This window comes from Triticum aestivum, chromosome 5A (genome assembly GCF_018294505.1).
Source record: "Triticum aestivum cultivar Chinese Spring chromosome 5A, IWGSC CS RefSeq v2.1, whole genome shotgun sequence".
Classification (NCBI taxonomy): domain Eukaryota; kingdom Viridiplantae; phylum Streptophyta; class Magnoliopsida; order Poales; family Poaceae; genus Triticum; species Triticum aestivum.
The window spans coordinates 63,208,887-63,228,057 of NC_057806.1; the positions used below are offsets into that span (position 1 = coordinate 63,208,887).

The 19,171-nt window shown below is 50.1% G+C and overlaps 8 non-coding genes and 2 pseudogenes across 8 annotated transcripts; all 10 read right to left on the reverse strand.

Annotated features, from left to right (window-relative positions):
* Positions 1-3,223: 3,223 nt before the first annotated feature.
* LOC123108663 (5S ribosomal RNA) lies at positions 3,224-3,342 on the reverse strand. Its single transcript, XR_006451988.1, has one exon. It is a non-coding gene; the product is annotated as a 5S ribosomal RNA (ribosomal RNA).
* A 365-nt stretch (positions 3,343-3,707) lies between these two features.
* LOC123109037 (uncharacterized) lies at positions 3,708-3,827 on the reverse strand (annotated as a pseudogene).
* A 363-nt stretch (positions 3,828-4,190) lies between these two features.
* LOC123108981 (5S ribosomal RNA) lies at positions 4,191-4,309 on the reverse strand. Its single transcript, XR_006452323.1, has one exon. It is a non-coding gene; the product is annotated as a 5S ribosomal RNA (ribosomal RNA).
* A 707-nt stretch (positions 4,310-5,016) lies between these two features.
* Positions 5,017-5,135, reverse strand: LOC123108941 (5S ribosomal RNA). The gene has a single exon (XR_006452285.1). It is a non-coding gene; the product is annotated as a 5S ribosomal RNA (ribosomal RNA).
* Positions 5,136-5,499: 364 nt separating this feature from the next.
* LOC123109039 (uncharacterized) lies at positions 5,500-5,617 on the reverse strand (annotated as a pseudogene).
* A 364-nt stretch (positions 5,618-5,981) lies between these two features.
* LOC123109025 (5S ribosomal RNA) lies at positions 5,982-6,100 on the reverse strand. The gene has a single exon (XR_006452364.1). It is a non-coding gene; the product is annotated as a 5S ribosomal RNA (ribosomal RNA).
* A 799-nt stretch (positions 6,101-6,899) lies between these two features.
* Positions 6,900-7,018, reverse strand: LOC123109023 (5S ribosomal RNA). The gene has a single exon (XR_006452362.1). It is a non-coding gene; the product is annotated as a 5S ribosomal RNA (ribosomal RNA).
* An 835-nt stretch (positions 7,019-7,853) lies between these two features.
* On the reverse strand, positions 7,854-7,972 carry LOC123108964 (5S ribosomal RNA). Its single transcript, XR_006452307.1, has one exon. It is a non-coding gene; the product is annotated as a 5S ribosomal RNA (ribosomal RNA).
* A 9,201-nt stretch (positions 7,973-17,173) lies between these two features.
* Positions 17,174-17,292, reverse strand: LOC123108695 (5S ribosomal RNA). The gene has a single exon (XR_006452021.1). It is a non-coding gene; the product is annotated as a 5S ribosomal RNA (ribosomal RNA).
* An 829-nt stretch (positions 17,293-18,121) lies between these two features.
* Positions 18,122-18,239, reverse strand: LOC123109018 (5S ribosomal RNA). The gene has a single exon (XR_006452358.1). It is a non-coding gene; the product is annotated as a 5S ribosomal RNA (ribosomal RNA).
* Between the last annotated feature and the right edge of the window lie 932 nt (positions 18,240-19,171).

Genomic DNA, 19,171 nt, shown 5'->3' on the forward strand with positions numbered 1-19,171 from the left:
TAGGTGGTCTCAACCTGCCCTATCGCTTCGCCACAAAGATCCACACATAGGGCCGTTGGGACAAAGGTCCTTTCAGCCCCCAATCCGTGAATCACTCACGGGTGCTCCACAAGCCGACCCGACTTTAGTCACCACATGTATCATGTATAAAGTATATAGTATATACCCGTGATGACCACCCAAGTGATCACGGCCCGATAGTATAGCACAGCAGACGGATAAGAATGTAGGGCCACTGATGATATACTAGCATCCTATACTAAGCATTAGGATTGTAGGTAAAGGTAACAACAGTAGTACCAAGGACATGCTATGCATTAGGATAGGATTAACGTAAAGCAGTAACATTCTACACTACTCTAATGCAAGCAGTATAGAGAAGAGTAGGCGATATCTGGTGATCAAGGGGGGGGGGGCTTGCCTGGTTAATCTTGCAAGAGAGAGGGGTCGTCAACACCATAGTCGTACTGGGTAGCAGCGACGTCGGTCTCGGTGTCAAGCGAGAGAAGAGGGGGAAGAAACAATAAATATTAAGCAAACAGATGCATAGCGATGCACGACATGACAAGTATCGGTGCTAGGGGTGCCCTAACGCGGTACGAGGTGGTACCGGTGAAGGGGGAAAACATCCGGGAAAGTATTCTCGGTGTTTCGCGTTTTCAGGCAGAGGAGCCGGAGGGGGAAAGTTTCGAGTTCGATAGGTTAGGGATGCGTGGCGGACGAACAGGCTGCGTACCCGGGTTCGTCTCGTCGTTCTGAGCAACTTTCATGTTGAAAATATTTTAATCCGAGTTAGGGATAAAAAAATATGATTTTCTAAATATTTTATTAATTTCTGGAATTTAATTAATTATTTAATTTAATTTTGAAAATGGAATTATGACATCAGCATGATGTCATGCTGACATCAGCAGTCAACATGGGTTGACTGGGTCAAACTGACGCGTGGGTCCAGTGGGACCCACCTGTCATTCTCTGCTTAGCCTAATTAGGGTTTAGGTTAATTTACTAGGATTAACTAGTTGTTTTAGTTTAATTTATCAAAATTAATTAAGTTAATTAATCCTTTAATGAATTAATTAATAATTTTATTAATTATTTATTTTTATATTTCTTTTTTTTCATTCTCAGGGGCGTGGGCCTCGTTGTCTAGTGGCACAGAGGCCTATCGGGGCGGGTACGGTTGCTGGGGCGCTACAGGCGCCCGACCCGTATGAGGCCCAAGCGGGCGACGGCGCGTCGCCGGAGGTGGCTGCAGCCACGGTGGAGCAAGGCGGCAATGGGGTAGTGGGTCCGAGCGGGATGAAGGACGACGCGGGCGCGCTCTGGGCGTAGGCGGAGCTGCAGCGGCGGCCGGACGGGCGACAGCGAACGCAGGGCGGAGAGGCTGTGCGGGCGCGCGTGGGTACAGCAAGTGGGGTGGCTGGCGGCATCAAGGGGGGCATCGAGGGGGGCTACAGCACGGGCGTGCAAGGGAGAGCAGCACATCGGGCGCAGCGGCTCGCTAAGGAGTAGGGGCGCAGCCACGCGCCGGGCGCGGGCGTCGGGCACATGCGGACGAACCCGTAGCCAGAGTGCGAGGGGAGGCTGCCGGGCGCCGCGGGCGGGCAGAGCCCGTGGGGCGCGACCGGAGGCAGGTGCTGAGGGCGGCGACCGGGGAAAGGCGGCGCGGCAGAGGCGAAAGTGCGAGGAGGGGCGTAGAGCGGCGAGCAAGGGCGGGGCTTGCAGGGCGAGCGCGGCGGCTGCAACTGGGCGAGCGAGGCGCGGGCGAGAGCCATGGTGAGCGCGGGCGCGTGCGCGAACGGCGCGTAGGCAGGGTGAGGGAGTCCTGGATTAGGGGGTGTCCGGATAGCCGGACTATACCTTCGGCCGGACTCGTGGACTATGAAGATACAAGATTGAAGACTTCGTCCCGTGTCCAGAAGGGACTTTCCTTGGCGTGGAAGGCAAGCTTGGCGATACGGATATGTAGATCTCCTACCATTGTAACCGACTCTGTATAACCCTAGCCCTCTCCGGTGTCTATATAAACCTGAGGGTTTTAGTCCTTAGGACGAACAACAATCATACCATAGGCAAGCTTCTAGGGTTTAGCCTCCTTGATCTCGTGGTAGATCTACTCTTGTACTACCCATATCATCAATATTAATCAAGCAGGACGTAGGGTTTTACCTCCATCAAGAGGTCCCGAACCTGGGTAAAACATCGTGTCCCCTACCTCCTGTTACCATCCGCCAAGACGCACAATTCGGGACCCCCTACCCGAGATCCGCCGGTTTTGACACCGACACAGGGCAAGCGGGAGCAGCGGCGGGGGTCCTCACCAGGATTCGCAGGGCAAAGGCAGTGGGGCGCGGGGAGCGATGTGGGGAAGAGGACGAGGACGACGGGGACGGAGAGGAGAAGTAGGCCGGCGGGAAAGAGGCGCCGACGAGGTCCACGCGGCGGGGTCGTCGGGATCGAGGCGCGGCATCGGTGGTCTCCTCCCTCGATCCCGATCCAGTCGGGGGAGAGGGGGGAGATATTTTGGGGGGAGTGTCGGTGGGTTGTGGGGGAGAGTGGGGGGATAAGGGCGCGGCGGGGTGGGCCGGCCTGGCGGCCCGATGGGTAGAGGCCCAAGTGGGGGCGCGGTGGCTAGCTGGGCCAGTCGGCCCAGTTGAGGTGGGGGGGATTTCTCTTCTTTCTTTTATTTCCTTTTCTGTTTTATTCCATTTTAAAATACTTAGGCACTTTACAAAAATGTGTTTATTACACCATAATTAAATATGCAAATTATGGCACTGCCCAAACATTTTTGTTTTAACTTTTGAAAACTTTTATAACTTACCCTTATTTTAAATTTGAATTTGACTCGGTTTTGAACTAACGGTAGATTATCAACAGTAACCGTGGTGACGTGGCATGACTAGCGTTGGATTACTGTAGCACGATTATCCGGGCGTTACAGGTTTCCACCCTCCCTCTATACCACAGCAACACGTATTTGACACCCCTTTCAGAACACGCTTTTCGCAGCCCAACTCCCCCTAGACGCGTGAGTAATGAGCTGCGAGCTAAAACATATCGCAAACATCAAAAATAAGATAACGGGGTAAATATATATCGCGCACGTGCGTTCTGTTTCTCACGAGGCACAAAAAAATAATTACGTTCTGTTTCTCACGAGGCGCAAAAAAATAATTACGTTCTGTTTCTCACGAGGCGCAAAAAAATAATTAAAAAGGGAATGCAACACGAGGACTTCCCAGGAGGTCACCTATCCTAGTACTACTCTCGCCCAAACACGCTTAACTTCGGAGTTCTGATGGGATCCGGTGCTTTGGTGCTGGTATGATTGCATCCGACTTATTACCCCCGGCTTCATCCCTTATGTTTCCCACTACAGGTCCGCTACAAAGGCGACTGTACATTCTTACTACTATTACAACCTTCGCCTAATAATGGATAATTCCATATACTACTTACTCTCTCGCTCAACTACGGAGACGAGTTTACCACGGTTTCCTCCCCTCCCTCTATACCGCGGCAACACGTATTTTACACCCCTTTCAGAACGCACTTTTTGCGCCCCAACTTCCCCTAGACGCGTGAGTAATGCAATGCGAGCTAAAACATAACGCAAATGTAAAAATATAAGATAACGGGGTTAATATATATCGCGTACGTGCATTCTGTTTCTCATGAGGTGAAAAATAATAATTAAAAAGGGAATGCAACACACGAGGACTTCCTAGGAGGTCACCCGTCCTAGTACTACTCTCGCCCAAGAACACTAACTTCGGAGTTCTGATGGGATCCAGTAATTCAGTGCTGGTATGATCGCATCTGACATGTTACCCCTGGCTTCATCGCTTATGCTTCCCACTCCCAGATCTTCTACAAAGACGGATGTACATTCTTACAACTTTAGAACCGTTTCCTAACAATGGATAATGCCTATACTACTTACTCTCTCACTCAACTGCAGAGATGAGTTTACCATGGTTTCCACCCCTCCCTCTATACCGCAGCAACACTTATTTTACACCCCTTTCAGAACGTGCTTTTCGCGCCCCAACTCCCCATAGACGCATGAGTAATGAGCTGTGAGTTAAAACATATCGCAAATGTCAAAAATAAGATAACGGGGTTAATATATATTGTGCATGTGTGTTCTGTTTCTCACGAGGCACAGGAAATTAATTAAAAAGGCAATGCAACACGAGGACTTCCTAGGATGTCACCCATCCTAGTACTACTCTCGTCCAAGCACGCTTAACTTTGGAGTTCTGATGGGATCCGATGCTTTAGTGCGGGTATGATCGCATCCAACATGTTACCCGGGCTTCATCCCTTATGCTTCCTACTCCCAGGTCCGCTACAAAGACGGATGTACATTTTTACTAACATGACAACTGTTGCCTAATAATGGATAATGCCCTATACTACTTGCTCGCTGAACTACGGAGACGAGTTTACCATGGTTTCAGCCCCTCCCTCTATACCATGGCAACACGTATTTTACACCCATTTCAGAATGCGCTTTTCGCGTCCCAGCTCCCCTAGACCCACGATTAATGAGCTGCGAGCTAAAACATATCGCAAATGTAAAAAATAAGATAACGGGGTTAATATATATCGCACACGTGCGGTCTGTTTCTCATGAGGCGCAAAAAATAATTAATAAGAACATGCAACACGAGGACTTCTCTTCAGAGTTCTGATGGGATCCGGTGCTTTAGTGCCGGTATGATCGTATCCGACATGTTACCCCTGGCTACAAAGATGGTAGTACATTCTTACTACCATTACAATTGTTGCCTAATAATGGATAATGCCCTTTACTACTTATTCTCTCGCTCAACTACGGAAACCAGTTTACCATGGTTTCCACCCCTCCCTCTATACAACAGCAACGCATGAGTAATGAGCTGCAAGCTAAAACATATCGCAAATGTCAAAAATAAGATAACGGGGTAATATATATCACGCATGTTCGTTCTGTTTGTCACGAGGCACAAAAAAATAATTAAACAAGGAATGCAACACGAGGACTTCCCAGGAGGTCACCCATCATACTACTACTCTTGCCCAAGCACGCTTAACTTCAAAGTTTTGATGGGATTCGGTGCTTTAGTGCTAGTATGATCGCATCCGACATGTTACCCCCGGCTTCATCCCTTATGCTTCACTCTCCCAAGTCCGCTACAAAGACGGTTGTACATTCTTACAACCATTACAATCATTGCCTAACAATGGATAATGCCCTATACTACTTGCTCTCTCGCTTAACTACGGAGACGAGTTTACCACGATTTCCACCCCTCCCTCTATACCGGAACAACACTTATTTTACACCCCTTTAAGAACGTGCTTTTCGCGCCCCAACTCCCCCTAGATGCGTCAGTAATTAGCTGTGAGCTAAAACATATCACAAATGTCAAAAAAAGATAACGGGGTTATTATATATCGTGCATGTACGTTCTGTTTCTCACGAGGCACAAGAAATTAATTAAAAAGGGAATGCCACACGAGCACTTCCCCGGAGGTCACCCATCATAGTACTACTCCCGTCCAAGCACGCTTAACTTTGGAGTTCTGAGGGATTCGATGCTTTGGTGCTGGTATGATCGCATTCAACATGTTACCCCCGGCTTCATCCCTTATGCTTCCCACTCCCAGGTCCGCTACAAAGACGGCTGTACATTCTTACTAACATTACAACCGTTGCCTAATAATGGATAATGCCCTATACTACTTACTCTCTCGCTGAATTACGGAGATGAGTTTACCACGGTTTCCACCCCTCCCTCTATACCGCGGCAACACGTATTTTACACCCCTTTTGGAATGCGCTTTTCACGCCCCAACTCCCCTAGACGCATGACTAATGAGCTGTGAGCTAAAACAAATCGCAAACGTCAAAAATAAGATAACGGGGTTAATATATATCGTGCACGTGTGTTCTGTTTCTCAGGAGGCGCAAAAAAATAATGAAAAAGGGAATGCAACACGAGGACTTCCCAGGATGTCACCCATCCTAGTACTACTCTCGCCCAAGCACGCGTAACTTCAGAGTCCTGATGGGATTCGATGCTTTACTGCTGGTATGATTGCATCCGACAAGTTACCCCTGGCTTCATCCCTTATGCTTCCCACTCCCAGGTCCGCTACAAAGACGATTGGACATTCTTACTACCATTACGACCGCCGCCTAATAATGGATAATGCCATATACTACTTAATCTCTCGCTCAACTATGGAGACGAGTTTACCACGGTTTCCACCCCTCCCTCTATATCGCAGCAACACATATTTTACACCCCTTTTAGAAAGGGCTTTTCACGCTCCAACTGCTCCTAGATGCGTGAGTAATGAACTACGAGCTAAAACATATCGCGAACGTCCAAAATAAGATAACGGTGTTAATATATATCGCTCACATGCATTCTGTTTCTCACGAGGCGCATCATAATATTTAAAAAAGGAATGCAACACAAGGACTTCCATTCAGAGTTCTGATCGCATCCGACATGTTACCCCCGGCTTCATCCCTTATGCTTCCCACTCCCAGGTCCTCTACAAAGATGGTTGTACATTCTTACTACCATTACAACCGTTGCCTAATGCCCTATACTACTTACTATCTCGCTCAACTATGGAGACAAGTTTACCACAGTTTCACCCCTCCCTCTATACCGCAGCAACACATATTTTACACCCCTTTCAGAACACGCTTTTCGCACCATAACTACCCCTAGACACATGAATAATGAGCTGCGAGCTAAAAACATATCGCAAACGTCAAAAATAAGATAACGCGGTTAATATATATCACGCACGTGCATTCTGTTTCTCATGAGGCACAAAAAAATGATTATGTTCTGTGTCTCACAAGGTGCAAAATTATAATTGAAAAGCGAATGCAACACGAGGACTTCCTAGGATGTCACCCATCCTAGTACTACTCTCTCCCAAGCACACTTAACTTCAGAGTTCTGATGGGAGCCAGTGCTTTAGTGCTGGTATGATTGCATCCGACAAGTTACCGCCGGCTTCATCCCGTCTGCTTCCCACTCCCAGGTCCTCTACAAAGACGGATGTATATTCTTACTACCATTACAACTGTCGCCTAATAATGGATAATGCCATATACTACTTACTCTCTCGCTCGACTACGGAGACGAATTTACCACGGTATCCTCCCCTCCCTCTATATCGCAGCAACACATATTTTACACCCGTTTCAGAAAGCACTTTTCGTGCCCCAACTCCCCCTAGATGCGTGAGTAATGAACTGCGAGCTAAAACATGTCGCAAATGTCCAAAGTAAGATAACGGTGTTAATATATATCGCGCACGTGCGTTATGTTTCTCACGAGGCCCATAATAATAATTAAAAAAGGAATGCAACACAAGGACTTCCTTCAGAGTTCTGATGGGATCCGGTGCTTTAGTGCTGGTATGATCGCATCAGACATGTTACCCCCAGCTACATCCCTTATGCTTCCCACTCCTAGGTCCGCTACAAAGATGGATGTGCGTTCTTACTACCATTACAACCGTTGCCTAATAATGGATAATGCCCTATACTACGTACTCTCTCGCTCAACTACGGAGTCAAGTTTACCCTGGTTTCCACCCCTCCCTCTATACCGCAGCAACACGTATTTTACACCCCTTTCAGAACGCGCTTTTCGCACCCCAACTCCCCCTAGACGCGTGAGTAATGAGTTGCGAGCTAAAACATATCGCAACCGTCAAAAATAAGATAACCGGGTTAATATATATCGCGTACATGCGTTCTATTTCTCATGAGGTGCAAAAAATAATTACTTCTGTTTCTCACGAGGCGCAAAAAAATAATTAAAAAGGGAATGCAACACGAGGACTTCCCAGGAGGTCACCCATCATAGTACTACTCTTGCCCAAGCACGCTTAACTTCAGAGCTCTGATGGGATCCGATGCTTTAGTGCTAGTTTAATTGCATACGACAAGTTACCCCCGGCTTCATCCCTTACGCTTCCCACTCCCAAGTACGCTACAAAGACGACTATACATTCTTACTACCATTACAACCGTCGCCTAATAATGGATAATGTCATATACTACTTACTCTCTCTATCGGTGTCAAAACCAGCGGATCTCGGGTAGGGGGTCCCGAACTGTGCGTCTAGGTCGGATGGTAACGGGAGGCAGGGGACACGATGTTTTACCCAGGTTCGGGCCCTCTTGATGGAGGTAAAACCCTACGTCCTGCTTGATTAATATTGATGATACGGGTAGTACAAGAGTAGATCTACCACGAGATCAGAGAGGCTAAACCCTAGAAGCTAGCCTATGGTATGATTGTTGTTCGTCCTACGGACTAAAACTCTCCGGTTTATATAGACACCGGAGAGGGCTAGTGTTACACAGAGTCGGTTACAATGGTAGGAGATCTACATTTCCGTATCGCCAAGCTTGCCTTCCACGCCAAGGAAAGTCCCTTCCGAACACGGGACGAAGTCTTCAATCTTGTATCTTCATAGTCCAGGAGTCCGGCCGAAGGTATAGTCCAGCCATCCGGACACCCCTAATCCAGGACGCCCTTAGTAGCCCCTGAACCAGGCTTCAATGACGACGAGTCTGGCGCGTAGATTGTCTTCGACATTTCAAGGCGGGTTCCTCCTCCAAGTACTTCATATAAGATTTTGAACACAAAGGTAGTGTCCGGCTCTGCAAAATAAGTTTCGACATATTGCCATAGAGAGAATAATATTTACACAAATCTAATCTGCTGACGTATTCCGTAGCTTGACATCACAACACGGCCAAGTCTTTATTCGAATCGTTTTACTGTCCCACCTCAGCGCGTTTAGCGAGGAGGTTTTCCTTGGCATGTCTTGTTAAAGCAGAGATCGTGTCCCCTTATTCCGGGATTCTCATCAATACGGGTGTGGGTAACCCAACCGCGCCATTGACTACATCGCTTGGGAGATAAGCGAGTTTTACCAGGCTGGTGGGGGCGCATAGTCGCGTCCGACCATATAAGGGGATAAGGATCCACCTTTTCATCCATGCCTTCTTCCTCCTTTGCCTATCCATTTCCGCGTACTCGAGCTCTAGCGCCCAAGTCCACGCACCCCACCTCAACCTTCTCCAGCCATGTCCGGAGCGGGAGGCAAGTGGATGGTCTCCTCCGTCATGAAGGGACACATCAAAAAACTGAGGACGGACGGATGCTTGTCTAACGACATTGCGCACCGGCTTCCCGAAGAGGGGTAGCTCATCCCCACCCCTAGGCCCCATGAGAGGGTGGTGTTCCTCCCTCATTTCCTCTGCGGACTGGGCTTCCCTCTCCACCCATTTGTCCGGGGGCTCATGTTCTACTATGGCCTGGATTTCCATGATCTGGCCCCGAATTTTCTCCTCAACATCTCGGCGTTTATCATCGTGTGTGAGGCCTTCTTCCGCATCCGCCCCCATTTCGGCCTATGGCTCAAGACTTTCAATGTCAAGCCGAAGGTGGTGCGCGGCACCCAAGCGGAGTGCGGAGGCGCCATGGTGGGCAAGATGCCCAACGTCCTATGGTTCGAGGGCTCCTTTGTGGAATCCATAAAGGGGTGGCAGTCGGGGTGGTTTTACATCACCAAGCCGCGCGACCCTGAATGGGTCGGAGCCCCCGAGTTCCGATCCGGACCCCCTACGCGGCTCACCTCCTGGAAAGAGACGGGCTTGTCGTGGGGTAAAAAAGGAGAGCCGACCGGACTCCAAACATGCGTCCAAACCCTGGTGGACAAGAATCTCAAACTTGTCAACGTAGTCCAGGTTATGCTCATCCGTCGGATCCTCCCGTGTCAACAACGGGCTTTCAACCTATGGGAGTTCGACCTGGTGTGGCACCGAACTCTGAGCAGGCTCTTCGACACGACGTACGAAGATGCCTGGAAGGTGCTTTTCAAGGGCGCCGAGGCCCCCGCATCCGCTACCGAGGATCGCGGATTCAGCACGCAGCGTCACGCTCGTGCCCTAAGCTGTTTTCACCTTTTACAGGGTATTAGTTTTTCATAGTTTGACTCCATGCGGGATCTAAGTTCCCTTACCTTTGACAGGATTGGCAGGAGACGTCCAGACAGATCAACTGTCCGGCTCCTTTGCCCGAAGGCCCAGCGGACGCTCGCTTGGCGAAGCTGCTGGTTCCGGCACCCTACGTGGTGCCGGAGAAGAAGGCCAAGAAGAAGGCCACGGGGACTCTAAAGAGTGCCCGGTGCCAGGAGGTGTCGGATTCACCATCCGACGACTCCAAGGCGCACTCCTCCCGTGAAGACGAGGACGAGAAAGAAGAGACCTCTCCCCCCCAGCGGGGGGAGGGAAGAAAAGGAAGGCCGCCCCAACCAGGGAGGCTGAAGGGTCCAAGAGGGGGAAGACCCCTCCTCCGGACTACTCTACCAACGCCAACAACGGCGAAGAGGAGTGTCCGCATAGGGCCAAGCCCCTGGCAAAATCGTAAGTATCCGGATACCAGAGTGATTCATAGTATTCCCCCATTGCACAACTTTTCCTTACGTCGAACATGATTGTGCAGTCCGCCCAAGGCCGGGCTCGACGAGTCATCGAGCGGCTCCCTGGACTCGCCGGATGTGAATTCGCTTCCGACGGCTTCCTCCCGCCACCCTACGGACGGCGCCGAGGTGGCATGTCAATAGGTTCCAAGCCAGGAGGAGGTGGTCCTAGAGGCGCCGCAAGGCAACCTCCCGGACTCCAGGCGTAAAGGGGATAGAACCCCCAAGGGCTCCAAGTCCGGCCTTGAGCCGGACACCGCACCGGAACCTTCAATGGTTCCGAACTCCGGTAGGCAGCCTACTTCCAAGAGGAGCAAGCCTACCGAGCCGGTGACCTCCGTCCAACCGGAGGCACCGGACAATTTGCTGGAGACGCTTAAGGGCGCCTCCATCGACGAGGAGCACCGCACTATCATGAGTGTGGTGATCCAGAAGGTTCGGTCCGCCAAGAGTGGACTGACTGAAGCCTGTGCCAGCCTTCTAATAGGCTTTGAGGTAAGTAAAGAATATGTAAAAATATTACCGCATAGACAGTAGCCCTTGATGCTCTGTTCGGTGTTCGGAAACAAAAGCCGAATAGAGGATCTAATAATCGCAAGAGTCTAACATAATCGAGTCAATATGCGTATGCAGGCTTCGCTGGTGGCCTCCACCACACTGACTGCGGAGGTGGATACGCTAAAGTAGAAACTCGAGCGGTCCGAGCAAGAGCTCGGCCTAGCCAAGCAGCAGCTCGAGGAGAAGGAAGGTAAGAAATACCTTATTGAAATATGTGAAAGGTGCAATTGCAAAAAGTGACAGGATTAACGCGGCTATTGTAGGGGCCACAATTGAGGTGGCGACCCTTAAGCAAGCGCTGTCCGAGGCCGAAAAGAGGGTGGCCACGGAGCGCACCGAGCGGGAGAAGCATGAGACGCAGGTTGGCGAGGTGTGGCAAGAGCTCCAGGCTCTCATGAAAAAACATGAGAGTTTGGAGCTTGACTCGAAGACGCAAGAGTCTGAGCTCGTGGCGTCCATTGAAGATGCCAAGTCTGCCAAGGCCGAAGCCCAGAAGGCCCTCCAAGAGGTTGAGGCAATAAAAAGATAGCGGCGGGTAAGGCATTCTTTATGCAAAGCAAGCATGTAAAAGTGAATTACTTGTCACTTACCCGAATCCGGAGCTCTCCAGGAGCATTCACAGACTTGCCCCGTAGCGTGTCGGATGCCGCCGCCTTCTACCGCGCCGAGGAGGGAAGCTCGACAGAGAAGGTGCTCTGGTCTCAGTATGCTGAGGCCGAACACCCGATGCCCTTAAGCATCCAGCTGAAATAGCTGGTCGAGCTCCATAAGGTGGCCGAACAGGCCATGAAGGGCCTCATAGTCTGGCTGTGGCCTGGAGAGGCCATGCCTGGGAGCTACTTCGGGCTGGTGAGGTGGCTAGTGGAGGCCTGTCCAAGGCTCAAAGTCATCAAGCGCTCCGTATGCATCGAGGGTGCCCGTAGGGCGCTTGCCCGTGCGAAGGTGCACTGGGGAAAGCTGGATGCTGAGAAGCTTGTGAAGGACGGGCCACCGCCGGGCAAGAAGCATCGCAAGCCAGAGATGTATTATGAGGGCATTCTGAAGGGTGCCCGCCTTGTGGCGGATGAATGTTCCATGAATGTAATTTTTCAGTGAACTCGCTCGTTTTGTCCTATGCGCTGAAAACTTGTTCATGTGCGCTAAGCAATGCTTTTTGAATTTAAAATATTACCTTCTGTGCGGCCGTTTATCAAATTTGAGAGATGGCGAGTCGTCGGCTTCTGCCCCCATGGCACGAGTGCTGGGGTGTTCGGGATAAACATGAGCGCTCTTTTTCCCATTCTTGGGTCCTTCAAGGGAGGCGCTCAACACAATGAACAAGGCAATCGGACTATAGTGCTTGAACACTCTCACTTAGCCATAGAATTCTATAATTTTAAATTTCGGCAAAGCCCCTAGTGTTCAGAAGACCAAGTTCGGGGCGCTATCCACGCCTAGGCCGGACAAAGCCGACTCCTCGCTCTAAGCGGCATAAGTCTTTAGGGACTCGAAAACCTCTCGAACAGCGACCAGCTCTCGCCTCAACATGACGGTCAGTTTTAGCTTTCTCTACTGAGGTGCTTAGCCCAGCTCAACTGGGGCACAATCGCAGTAGTTCTCCTAGTGCTACCTTAGCCGATATAACGGAACGTAAGGTACCAAAACATAGGAGCCGGGCAAACCCAACATTTGACCCAAGACATGATTCGGAGCCGATGCATATAATGCTATAAGTTCAGGGTGCCGCACTTGTAAAAGTGTTCGGACTTCTCACGCCGTATTGTGGGGTACTTGAGCCCCTGGCGTATTGGTCGTACCAAAGTGTACGGGTGCAACATGTCATTAATGAACATCTATTCGTAAAAAAGGGTAATGCAATAATAGACAGAAGCTATGCATTGTTTATTTAAAAAAGCTGCGATCAAAGCAGAACGATACAAATAGTGCAATAAGCAAAAGATGGGACTATCAAATATGTCCTTTCCAGAGGCGAGCTGCAGAATGTTATGCAAAACAGGTTTACTGCTCGTTATAGAGACCACCTTACAGTTCCGTAGTGCGGCGTAGCTTTCTGCTTCCCTGGTTGTATCGTTTGTGCGGCAATTGTACTACCGGACAAGCCTTCCGAAGAATGGAGTCCTGAAAATAAGAGAAAATTAAGAAATCGGCAGCCGCTAGTGCGGTTTAAGCCGCGTTTCGAGCGTGCCGTGATGGTGCCCCTCCCCCGCGCCCATGGTATTTCTAGAGCGTAGTTATGTACGCACAACACTGGTTTCACAAGTTCACGAGGGCTAGGGTTGGGGGACGCATTGCTACGCTTGCTCGGAACGTGCTAGGCAGTCTTGTTGTAGGTTACTCTGGGCGCGCTTGACGGTGTCCAGACGTTTAATGGCCGGACTGGAGAATTGCCTTGAGAGGCTGCTTTATACTTCCGCTGCGATAGCCGCCGTATGCTCCCCCGTTCGGAGAGAGCGTTCGGTGTTTCCATTGACCGTGATGATGCCTCGAGGGCCTGGCATCTTGAGCTTGAGGTATGCATAGTGCGGCACCGCATTGAATTTGGCAAATGCGGTTCGCCCGAGCAGTGCGTGATAGCCACTGCGGAACGGGACTATGCCGAAGATTAACTCCTCGCGTCAGAAATTATCCGGAGATCCGAAGACCACTTCAAGTGTAACTGAGCCTGTATAGTTGCCTTCTACACCTGGTATGACGCCTTTAAAGGTCGTTCTGGTGGGTTTAACCCTCGAGGAATCGATGCCCATTTTCCGCACTGTATCCTGATAAAGCAGGTTCAGGCTGCTGTCGCCATCCATAAGGACTCTAGTGAGGTGAAATCCGTCAATAATTGGGTCTAGAACCAATGCAAGGAATCCGCCATGACGGATGCTAGTGGGGTGGTCCCTTCGATCAAAAGTGATCGGGCAGGAAGACCATGGGTTGAACTTTGGGGCGAGTGGCTCCATCACGTATACGTCCCTTAGCACACGCTTCCGCTCCCTCTTGGGGACGTGAGTTTCGTATATCATGTTCACCGTCCGCACTTGTGGGGGAAAACCTTTCAGTCCACTGTTGTTCGGCGGCTAGGGCTCCTCCTCGTCATCGCTATGCAGCCCCTTGTCTCTGCTTTCAGCATTTAACTTGCCTGCCTGCTTGAACACCCAACAATCCCTGTTGGTGTGATTGGCTGGTTTTTCGCGGGTGCCATGTATCTGGCATGAGCGGTCGAGTATTCGGTCCAGACTGGACGGGCCTGGAGTATTTCTTTTGAATGGCTTTTTCCGCTGACCGGGTTTAGAGCCTTTGAATCCGGCATTAACTGCCATATCCTCAGCATTGTCGCTGTTAATGCGGCGCTTTTGCTTGTTGCGACGTGACCTGCCACTGCTGTCCTTGGTATCTGAATTACCAGGGCTCTTGGTTGTTATTGCTGCGAGCTAGCCAGCTGTCTTCTCCCGCGCAAAAGTGGGTCATAAGTGTCGTGAGGGCTGCCATAGACTTCGGCTTTTCCTGTCCTAGGTGCCGTGCAAGACACTCATCGCGGATGTTATGCTTGAAGGCTGCTAGGGCCTCTGCATCCGGACAGTCGACGATTTGATTTTTCTTGGTTAGGAACCGTGTCCAGAATTGTCTGGCTGATTCCTCTGGCTGCTGAATTATGTGGCTTAGGTCATCGGCGTCTGGTGGTCGCACATAAGTGCCCTGGAAATTGTCGAGGAATGCGGCTTCGAGGTCCTCCCAACAACCAACTGATTCTGCTGGCAAGCTGTTAGGCCAATGCCGAGCTGGTCCTTTAAGCTTGAGTGGGAGGTATTTGATGGCGTGTAAGACATCACCACGGGCCATGTGGATATGAAGGAGATAGTCCTCAATCCATACTGCAGGATCTATTGTGCCATCATATGATTCGATGTTCACGAGTTTGAAACCCTCAGGGATTTGATGATCCATTACTCCATCTGTGAAGCATAGTGGGTGTGCGGTGCCTCTGTACTGGGCTATATCACGACGCAGCTCAAACGAGCTTTGTCTACTGTGTTCGGCCCGGCCGGATTTACTATATCCAGTGTGACGAGTACCGTCTCGTGCTGTGGGGCGCCCACGTGATCCGTAGATCGATTTTGTTTGCCTTGCCTTGTCCTCCAATATGTCTCGCAGGTCTGGCGCATTTTCCCATGCCTTGGTAGTTTTTGAGCGGCGCTGGGGTGCGACTTGAGTGGAGGGCCGAGAGGCCTCTCTGTCACGGCCACGGGGTGGCCGGTCGGCCACATCATTCGCTGGTGATGTAGATTTAAGTGCTTCCTCCTCTAATTGGGGTAGCAACATGCGCTTTGGGTAGCTCTTGGAGGGGCGTTCGAGTTCATACTCTTCGGCCGCAAGGACTTCAGTCCATCTGTCGGCTAGCAAATCTTGATCAGGTCTAAGTTGTTGCTGTTTTTTCTTGAGGCAGCTCGCCGTGGACATAAGCCTGCATTTGAAACGCTCTTGTTCGACGGGATCCTTCGGCACGACAAATTCGTTGTCGTCGAGGCTTGCCTCGTCTTCGGAGGGACGCATATAATTATCATCCTCGACCTCTTTGTCTGCCGCTCTCTCATGAGGGCTGGCTTCTCTATCCTCCTGTGTGCTGGAGGTGGTTTTCTTCGACACTGTCCAGGGTGTTATTATCCCCCTTGCCGGAATCACCATTTTTGTTTTGGCGAGATTTAGAGCGGCGCCGCTGACGCCGGCGCTTAGGCTGCTTCTTGGAGGGGTCATCCTCCGCTGTTCCATCGCCATTGCCTTCTTTTGGGGTGTCCACCATGTATATATCATACGACGAGGTGGCTTTCCAGTGCCCTATAGGCGCTGGTTCTTGATCGTCTCCTGCATCGGCGTCCATACCGTCGATGTCTTCGGAGTCGAAGTCGAGCATGTCGGTTAAATCATCGATAGTGGCTACAAAGTGGGTGGTGGGTGGGCTTTGAATTTCTTCCTCATCCGCATCCCAACCTTGCCGACCATAGTCCGGCCAGGGCTCTCCTGACAAAGAGAGATACTTTAGTGACTTCAGAATACCGCCGAAGGGCGAGTGCTGAAAGATGTCCGCGGCGGTGAACTCCATGATCGGCGCCCAATCGGGTTCGATCGATCGGGGTGTGGAGGGATCGGAGTCTGGAGAGGAGTCCGGCTCCTTGGAGTTACGGGCTTCGCAGAGAATAGGGCTGGTGGTCGGCTCGATCACCATAGAAATTGCATCCCCCGAGGCGGTGTCTAACCACCCATCCTCGGTTGGTGTGATCGGCTCCGAGCTAGGAGTCGGAGCGGACACAGGTGCGGCCTCTAGGGCACTGTTCGGTGGCAGAGCTAAATCATGCCCATCGTGACAGTGCGGCGCGCTCGGCTGTGGCTCAAATCCGTCGAAGAACATGTCTCCGCGGATGTTGGCCGTGTAGTTCAAACTTCCAAATCTGACCTGATGGCCAGGGGCGTAGAGACACCGGAGAGGGCTAGGGTTACACAGAGTCGGTTACAACGGTAGGAGATCTACATATCCGTATCGCCAAGCTTGCCTTCCACGCCAAGGAAAGTCCCTTCCGGACACGGGACGAAGTCTTCAATCTTGTACCTTCATAGTCCAGGAGTCCGGTCGAAGGTATAGTCCGGCCATTTGGACACCCCCTAATCCAGGACTCCCTCATGCTTTAGTGCTTTGGTGCTGGTATAATTGCAAACAACAAGTTACCCCCGGCTTCATCCCTTACGCTTCCCACTCCCAGGTCCGCTAGAAAGACAACTATACATTCTTACAACCATTACAACCGTCCCCTAATAATGGATAATGTCATATACTACTTACTCTCTCGCTCAACTACGGAGACGAGTTTACCACGGTATCCTCCCCTCCCTCTATATCGCAGCAACACATATTTTACACCCCTTTCAGAAAGCTTTTTCGTGCCCCAACTCCCCTAGATGCATGAGTAATGAAATGTGAGCTAAAACATATCGCAAACGACAAAAATTAGATAATGGGGTTAATATATATCGCACATGTGCATTATGTTTCTCACGAGGCGCAAAATAATAGTTATGTTCTGTTTCTCACGAGGCGGAAAAAATAATTAAAAAGGGAATGCAACACGAGGACTTCCCAGGAGGTCACCCATCCTAGTACTACTCTCGCCCAAGCACGCTTAACTTCAGAGTTTTGATGAGATCCGGTGCTTTAGTGCTGGTATGATTGCATCCAACAAGTTACCCCCGGCTTCATCCCTTATGCTTCCCACTCCCAGGTCCGCTACAAAGGCGACTGTACATTCTTAGTACCATTACAACCGTCGCCTAATAATGGATAATGCCATATACTACTTACTCTCTCGCTCAACTACGGAGACAAGTTTACCACGGTTTCCACCCCTCCCTCTATATCGCAGCAACACATATTTTACACCCCTTTCAAAAAATGCTTTTCGGGCCCGAACTCCCCCTAGATGCATGAGTAATGAACTGCGAGCTAAAGCATACCGCGAACATCCAAAATAAGATAACGGTGTTAATATATATCGCGCACATGTGTTCTGTTTCTCACGAGGCGCATAATAATAATTAATAAGGGAATGCAACACAAGGACTTCCCTTCAGAGTTCTGATGGGATCCGGTGCTTTAGTGCTGGTATGATCGCATCCAACATGTTACCCCCGACTTCATCCCTTATGCTTCCCACTCCCAGGTCCGCTACAAAGATGGCTGTACATTCTTACTACCATTACACCCGTTTCCTAATGCCCTATACTACTTGCTCTCTCGCTCAACCACGGAGACAAGTTTACCAAGGTTTCCATCCATCCCTCTATACCGCAGCAACACGTATTTTACACCCCTTTCAGAACGCGCTTTTCGCACCCCCAACTCCCCCTAGGCGCTTGAGTAATGAGTTGTGAGCTAAAACATATCGCAAACATCAAAAATAAGATAGCGGGGTTAATATATATCGCGCACGTGCATTCTGTTTCTCACGAGGCGCAAAATAATAATTATGTTATGTTTCTCACGAGGCGCAAAATAATAATTAAAAAGGGAATGCAACACGAGGACTTCCAGGATGTCACCCATCCTAGTACTACTCTCGCCCAAGCACGCTTAACTTCAAAGTTTTGATGAGATCCGGTGCTTTAGTGCTGGCATGATTGCATCCGACAAGTTACCCCCGGCTTCATCCCTTATGCTTCCCACTCCTAGGTCCGCTACAAAGACGACTGTACATTCTTACTACCATTACAACTGTCGCCTAATAATGGCTAATGCCGTATACTACTTACTCTCTCGCTCAACTACGGAGATGAGTTTACCACGGTATCCTCCCCTCCCTCTATATCGTGGCAACACATATTTTACACCCCTTTCAGAAAGCGTTTTTCATGCCCCAACTCCTCCTAGATGCGTGAGTAATGAACTGCGAGCTAAAACATATCGCTTACGTCCAAAATAAGATAACGGTGTTAATATATATCGTGCACGTGCGTTCTATTTCTCACGAGGCGCATAATAATAATTAAAAAGGGAATGCAACACAAGGACTTCCCTTCGGAGTTCTGATGGGATCCGGTGATTTAGTGCTGGTATGATCGCATCCGACATGTTACCCCTGGCTTCATGCCTTATGCTTCCCACTCCCAGGTCCGCTACAAAAATGGTTGTACATTCTTACTACCATTACAACCGTTGCCTAATAATGGATAATGCCCAATACTACTTACTATCTCTGTCGGTGTGAAAAACGGCGGATCTCGGGTAGGGGTCCCGAATTGTGCATGTAAGGAGGATGATAACAGGAGGCAGGGGACACGATGTTTACCCAGGTTCGGGCCCTCTTTATGGAGGTAATACCCTACGTCCTGCTTGATTGTTCTTGATGATATGAGTATTACAAGAGTTGATCTACCACGAGATCGAAGAGGCTAAACCCTAGAAGCTAGCCTATGGTATGATTGTATGTTGTCCTATGGACTAAAACCCTCCGGTTTATATAGACACCGGGGGGGGGGGCTAGGGTTACACAAGGTCGGATACAAAGGAGGAGATATACATATCCGTATTGCCTAGCTTGCCTTCCACGCCAAGTAGAGT